This window comes from Otolemur garnettii, unplaced genomic scaffold (assembly GCF_000181295.1).
Source record: "Otolemur garnettii isolate 467f Iridium unplaced genomic scaffold, OtoGar3 scaffold00204, whole genome shotgun sequence".
In the NCBI taxonomy this organism is placed as follows: domain Eukaryota; kingdom Metazoa; phylum Chordata; class Mammalia; order Primates; family Galagidae; genus Otolemur; species Otolemur garnettii.
Genome location: NW_003852599.1, coordinates 645,566 through 652,729, shown reverse-complemented (window position 1 = coordinate 652,729; position 7,164 = coordinate 645,566). Strand labels below are relative to the sequence as shown.

Sequence of the window (7,164 nt, the reverse complement as noted above, 5' to 3'; positions counted from 1 at the left end):
GCTGGGGATTCGAACCCGCCACCTTAGGTGTAGGTGGCTGGTGCCTTAGCCGGTTGAGCTATAGGCGCCGAGCCAAGACTCTACTTCAAGAAAAAATAATAGAACAGAGAATCAGAGGGAGGGAAATTAACTAACTAATTTACAGAAATAAGGACAATTTGGAGGGGGGGATTTAACATTTTAATTTTTGAATATAAGTTACTTTTTTGCAAGCTAAGAAACAAAATCAGCCTAAAGCAGTCTAGTCCTCTAGGAACTTGCAATCTTTAGCAGAATGACATCATAATACAAGACTCTGGCAATAGGGTTATAAGCTCTAAATAACAACCCTTACTGGGCAGCACCTGTGGCTCTGGGGTGCCATACCAAGGGTGGTGGGTTCAAACCCAGCCCTGGCCAAACTACAACAACAAAAAATACCTGGGCCTTGTGGTGGGTACCTGTGGTCCCAGCTACTCAGGAGGCTAAGGTAAGACAATTGCCTAAGCCCAGGAGTTGGAGGTTGCTGTGAGCTGTGACACCACAGCACTCTACTGAGGACGATAAAGTGAGACTCTTTCTCTATTAAAAAAAAAAAAAAAACCTTTAGAGATGAGGTTTTGCTCTGGCTCAGGCTGCTCTCAAACCTGTGAGCTCAGGCAGTCCACCCCCTTTGGCCTCCCAGAGTGCTGGAATTACAGGCATGAGCCACCAAACCTGGCACCCAAAAGTCCATTCTTTAAAGGCATAATATACAGAATATCTTGATCTATATAGGACACAGTGACCCAAATTATATGCTGTTCAGCCTACTGGTGATACAAATCGGAGCTGGCCAAGGATTGGTAAACAGAAAAAGTGTTTAGATTTTGAAAACATGGTCTGCAATTAAAAAAATTCTCAGTTGCTATCAATAAGAAAGCAAGTAAAAAATACTATAGATGTTTGATTTTACTAAGTTCTTCCACTAGAACATGAAGGTAGAAATAAGTGTAGCAGATCAGACACTTAAACATTTTAGTAATAAGAAATTAGACACACTGCATTCTTCCACTTGCTACAAAAACAAATTGACAATGAAGATTATTTATTTATTTATTTTTTAATTTTTTATTTTATTTTTGAGATAGTCTCACTGTGTTGCCCTCGGTAGAGTGCTGTAGCGTCACAGCTCACAGCAACCTCAAACTCCTGGGCTTAAGCAATCTCTTACCTCAGCCTCCCAAGTAGCTGGGACTACAGGTGCCCGCCACAACGCCTGGCTATTTTTTGGTTGTAGTTGTCATTGTTATTTGGCAGGCCCCAGCTGGGTTTGAACCTGCCACCTCTGGTGTATGTGGCTGGCGCCCTAGCAGCTGAGCTACAGGCACCAAGCCTTCTTTTTTTTTTAGACAGTCTCACTTTGTCACACTCAGTAGAGTGCTGTGGCTGGCGTCATGGTTCACAGCAACCTCAAACTCCTGAGCTCAAGTGATTCTCTTGCCTCAACCTCGTAGCTGGGACTATAGGCACCCATCACAATGCCCAGCTATTTTTAGAGATGGCGTCTCACCCTTGCTCAGGCTGGTCTTGAACCTGTAAGCTCAGGCAATCCACCGACCTCTCAAGAGTATTAGGATTATAAGCATGAGCCACCTTGCCCAGCCTAATGAAGACTATTTTTTAAAAATGTTCAGCTCTGAAGAGGTGGTGGTAGCAATACTTTCCACTACAGAATAACCTCCCATTTTCCCAGATAATTAACATTGCTATTATTGCATGATACATAATCCTGTGGAAAAACTTGCTAGGAGTTTTTGTCAGGACCAAGAGATAAAAAACAGAGTATATCCTAATTAGCTAATAAGCTCAGTTAACATCTTTGGGATGGACCCATAAAATCTGCCATTATTTTTTAAACATTACAAACTTCAGAATCCCTTAGCCCTTAGCCATAGTTTCTGCTCAGTGTCTCCAAGCTAGGTGTTATTCCACTGTGACTCCTCTTCTCAGGGCTGAGGCGAGTATTAGTTATCAAAGTCTGGAATGTCATTGTAGAAAAATGACATCAAGGAAACCCCAGTAGCCTTTAGATGCATAGTAGGCTATGAGCAAGTGGTAAAATCCAGGAATGAACACCAAAATACCAATGATCAGTACCGGAATGGCTTGATCTGCCCTCTGAAGGTCAGTGTAGCCTTCACCTGTGCTGGAGCACCTTGAGTATTTTTTGCTACTGGGAATTCCAGTAGCCAGGTTGGTATGGGAAGCTATCATAACACACTGACACAGCCATAAGTCGGAGCACAACACCCACTCCCAGTTGGCAGCAGAGGGGCCCGCAAGGAACTTCTGGACAGTCTGCCCAAGCACAAAGAAATAAGGACAATTAAAGGATGTAAGTTTCCAGATTGAAGTGTATTCTCTTGATTTTATTTTTTCTTTCAGAGACAGAGTCTCACTTATCGCCCTCAGTAGAGTGAAGTGACATCACAGCTCACAGCAATCTCCAACTCCTGGGCTTAAGCAATTCTCTTGCCTCAGCTTCCTGAGTAGACGGGACTACAGGCACCTACCACAATGCCCAGCTATTTTTTGGTTGCAGTTTGGCCAGGGCCAGGGCCAGGTTCAAATCTGCCACCCTTGGTATATGAGGCCAGTGCCCTACTCACTGAACCACAGGCAATGCCCTGTCTTGATATTTTATTTTATTTTATTTTATATTTATTTATTTATTTATTTATTTATTTTTAGAGACAGAGTCTCACTTGGTTGCCCTCAGTAGAGTGCTGTAACATCACATCCCACAGCAACCTCCAACTCCTGGGCTTAGGCGATTCTCTTGCCTGAGCCTCCCGAGTAGCTGGGACTACAGGTACCTGCTACAACACCTGGCTATTTTGTTGTTGCTGTTGTTGCAGTTTGGCCAGGGCTGGGTTCGAACCCACCACCCTTGGTATATGGGCCTCAAGAGAGGCACCACCCTCTCTTGATATTTTAAAATACTAGGAACAAAAATGAATTCTACAAGCTTTCAAAAGGAGAGAAGTCACATACAAACTGTTAGGAAGCAGGATGGCTTTACATTTCTTAAAAGGAACACTAAAATCCAAAAAGCAATGAGGCATTTCCTTTAAAATTCTGTATGAAATAAATTTCCAACTTCATAATCTGTTCCCAGCCAAACTACCATGTAAATACAAGAATAAAACACCTGAAAACATTCCTCTGAAAAAAATTATTTTTATTTTGTATCAGCACTTAGGTTTTCTCTTCTGTTAAGTATCTATACAAGTACTTTTTCTCACTTTTCTGTCTTTTTTAGGAGTCCATTGTGTTGTCTGGATAACAAATGTCTTTGTCATTCTCCGGGGGATAGGTGGTTAACCAATGAAACATAAGGGAGACTTGAGAAATAGCTCCTCACAAATATGAAAACTTGGCTTATGACAGAAGAGCAAAGAAAGGAAAAATTTATTTATTTATTCTTTTTTTTTTTTTTTTTTTTGAGACAGAGTCTCAAGCTGTCCCCCTGGATAGAGTGCTGTAGCATCACAGCTCACAGCAACCTCCAACTCCTGGGCTCAAGCAAGTCTCCTGCCTCAGCCTCCCAAGTAGCTGGGACCACAGGCGCCCGCCACAGCGCCAGGCTATTTCTTGGTTACAGTCCTCGTTGTTGTTTGGAGGGCCCAGGCTGGATTCGAAGCCGCCACCTTAGGTGTATGTGGTTGGTGCCTTAGCTACTTGAGCCACAGGCGCCAAGCCAGAAAAATTTATTTTTTAAAGAAAAAGGGTCTCACTGTATTGCCCAAGCTGCTCTCAAACTATTAGTCTCAAGCTGTCTTCCCACCTTGGCCTCCCTAGTAGTTAAGAGGTACTACAGATAATAAACCACCACATCTGGCTAGAATAAATTTTTTTTTTTTGTAGAGACAGTCTTGCCTTAGCTTCCTGAGTAGCTGGGACTATAGGTGCCTGCCACAACGCCCAGCTATTTTTTTGTTGTTGCAGTTTGGCCGGGGCTGGTTTTGAACCCGCCACCCTCAGTATATGGGACCAGCACCCTACCAACTAAGCCACAGGCGCTGCCCTAGAATAAACTTTTTAAGGAGAAACGAGAGTATAGACACTATTGATTATCCATATAGGAAAAAATGATCCTTCCATTCCAAATGTAATAAAGATGTAATTGTATGGGCCAAATTATAAAACTCTTAAATAAGAGCTCAGAGTAGGAAAAACTAAACGAAACACATCAGTTGGTGTACAAATCCCAGGAAAAGATTGATGAATTTACATTAAAATTAATACCTTCAAGGCCAGGGGCAGTGGCTCACACCTGTAATCCTACCACTTTGGGAGGCTGAAGCGGGTGGATTGCTTGATCTCACAAGTTCAAGACCAGCCTGAGCAAGAGTGAGACGCCATCTCTAAAAATTGCTGGGTATTGTGGCAGGGGCCTGTAGTCTCAGCTACACAGGAGGCCAAGCCTATGAGTTTGAGGTTGCTAGGACCTGTGACACCACAGCACTCTACTGAGGACAACCAAATGAGACTCTGTCTCAAAAAAAATTAAATTAAGACCTTTAGTACATCAAGAGTAAAATAGGCTAAGTACAGTGGCTCAGTCCTATAATCCTAGTACTTTGGGAGGCAATGTGGGAGGATTACTTGAGACCAGCAGTTGGAGACCAGCCTAGGCAACATAAGGAGACCCTGTCTCTCCAGAAAATTTAAAAATTTGGCTGGGCCTATGGCTCACACCTATAACCCTAGCACTCTGGGAAGCTGAGGTGAGACAGTTATTTGAACTCAGGCACGGTTCTTCATGCCTGTAGTCCTGGCTACTTAGGAAGATCCCTTGATCCCAGGAGTTGGAAGTTGCAGTGAGCTATGATTGTACCACCACTGAATCCAGCTGAATGACCGAGCAAGACCCTGTCTCAAAAAAAAAAAAAAAGAAAGGTAAATAAGACAAACCACAAATTGGTAGAAGATATTTATAAAACATGTAAATGTCAAAGAATTAATATCTAGTATTTCAGAAACTATAGAATCAACTGTGAGTAAAAAAGGCAATCTTGTAGGAAAAGACATGTAGGTAATTCACGGAAGAAACCTGAATGACCAATAAGTGTATGGAAGGATATATTTAACTTCCTTGAGTTGTTTGGTTTTTTTTTGTTGTCGTCGTCGTTTGTTTGAGACAGAGTCTCACTATGTCGCCCTTGTTAGAGTGCTGTGGCATCATAGCTCACAGCAACCTCAAACTCCTGGGCTTAAGCTGTTCTCTTGCCTTAGCCTCCCAGTAGCTAGACTACAGGTGCCTGCCACAATGCCCATCTATTTTTTTGTTACAGTTGGCCCCAGCCAGGTTCACACCTGCCAGCCTCCATGTATGTGGCTGGCGCCGTAACCACTGTGCTATGGGAGCAGATCCTTAACCTCCTTGGTTATTATTAAAAGGAATACAAATTAAAACCACAGTGAAAAGCCATTCTCTGCTCACCAAATTGGCAAAATTTTAAAATAATGACAAAACCTGGTCATAAAATTGATGAAAGCCACTTTGGAAAATACTTTGGCATTATCCACTAAGGTTTGAGATGCACATCTCCTACAATCAGCTCGGCGCCTGTGGCTCAAGTGGCTAAGGCGCCAGCCACATATACCTAAGGTGGCGGGTTTGAATCCAGCTCGGGCCTGCCAAAACAACAATGATGGCTGCAACCAAAAACAATAGCCGGGCGTTGTGGCAGGTGCCTGTGGTCCTAGCTACTTGGGAGGCGGAGGCAGGAGACTCGCTTGAGCCCAGGAGTTGGAGGTTGCTGTGAGCTGTGATGCCACGGCACCCTACCCAGGGCAACAGCTTGAGGCTCTGTCTCAAAAAAACAAACAAACAAACAAACAAACAAATCTCCTACAATCCAGAAATCCTACTCTTGGCCTATATTAACATAAACTTGCACGTGTATACCAAAATACACAAGAATATTTACAATATATTGTTCAGAGATACAAGCATAATAAAAGAACTAGGAAAAAGGTGGCGCCTATGGCTCAATGGGTAGGGTGCCGGCCACATTTACCAAGGGTGGCAGGGTTCAAACCCAGCCCTGGCCAAACTGCAACAGAAAAATAGCCGGGTGATCTGGCAGACACCTGTGGTCCCAGCTACTCGGGAGGCTGAGGCAAGAGAATCCCCTAAATCCAGGACTTGAGGTTGCTGTGAGCTGTGTGACGCCACGGCACTCTACCGAGGACAATAAAGTGAGATTCTGTCTCTACAAAAAAAAAAAAAAAAAAACTAGGAAAAAACTCATAAAAGTTTAGGATAGTGGTTACTCTGAAAAAGGAAGTAGGACAGAATTATGAAGAGTTGCTCAGGACATTCAGAAATAATTTTTAGGACCTTTTTCTTAAACTGCATGATGGGTACATCGTTCTTTGCATTGTTCATTATTTCTTGCATGTATTAAAGTTTATAGGGAAAAAAGGCATGAAAAATAGATTGACAGCTCAGCACCCGTAGCTAAGTGGGTTGGGCTCTAGCCACATACACTGAGGCTGGCAGATTCAAACCCGGCCGGGACCTGCTAAACAGCAGTGACAACTGCAACAAAAAGATAGCCAGGTGTGGGACGGAGCCTATGGCTCAAAAGGGTAGGGCACTGGCCCCATATATCGAAGGTGGCAGGTTCAAACCCAGCCCTGGCCAAAAAAAAAAAAAATAGCCAGGTGTTGCGGCGGGTGCCTGTAGTCCCAGCTACTTGGGAGGCTAAGGTAAGAGAATTGCTTAAGCCTAAGAGTTTGTGGTTGTTGTGAGCTGTGATGCCACAACACTCTACCAAGGGTGACATAGTCGGACTCTGTCTCAAAAAAGAAAAGAAAAATAGATTGACAAATTTTGATATTTGTTTAATATCAAATGGTAGGGGAATGGCAGAGAAGCAGTATTCAACATAGCAGAACATGTTCCAGGAGTGAAGAAAAAGATTAATTAAAGCTATCTTTTAAGAGGAGAAACATCAAATAAAGCAACATATTTCATAAGGGGTTAGATCACTCAACATTTTAGAATCTGCCAAGCAGTTCTCTTTGAATATCCTAAGATTAGTTGAGTTGGCTCGGCACCTATAGCTCAACCGGCTAAGGCGCCAGCCACGTACACCTAAGGTGGCGGGTTCGAATCCCCAGCCCGGACCC

General features: G+C 43.2%; 1 protein-coding gene and 1 pseudogene across 2 annotated transcripts in view; one reads left to right on the top strand and one right to left on the bottom strand.

Annotated features, from left to right (window-relative positions):
• YARS (tyrosyl-tRNA synthetase) overlaps nucleotides 1-7,164 on the top strand; it is a 36,523-nt gene that overhangs the window by 6,894 nt on the left and 22,465 nt on the right. The window lies entirely within an intron of this gene.
• On the bottom strand, nucleotides 2,008-2,246 carry LOC111721934 (annotated as a pseudogene).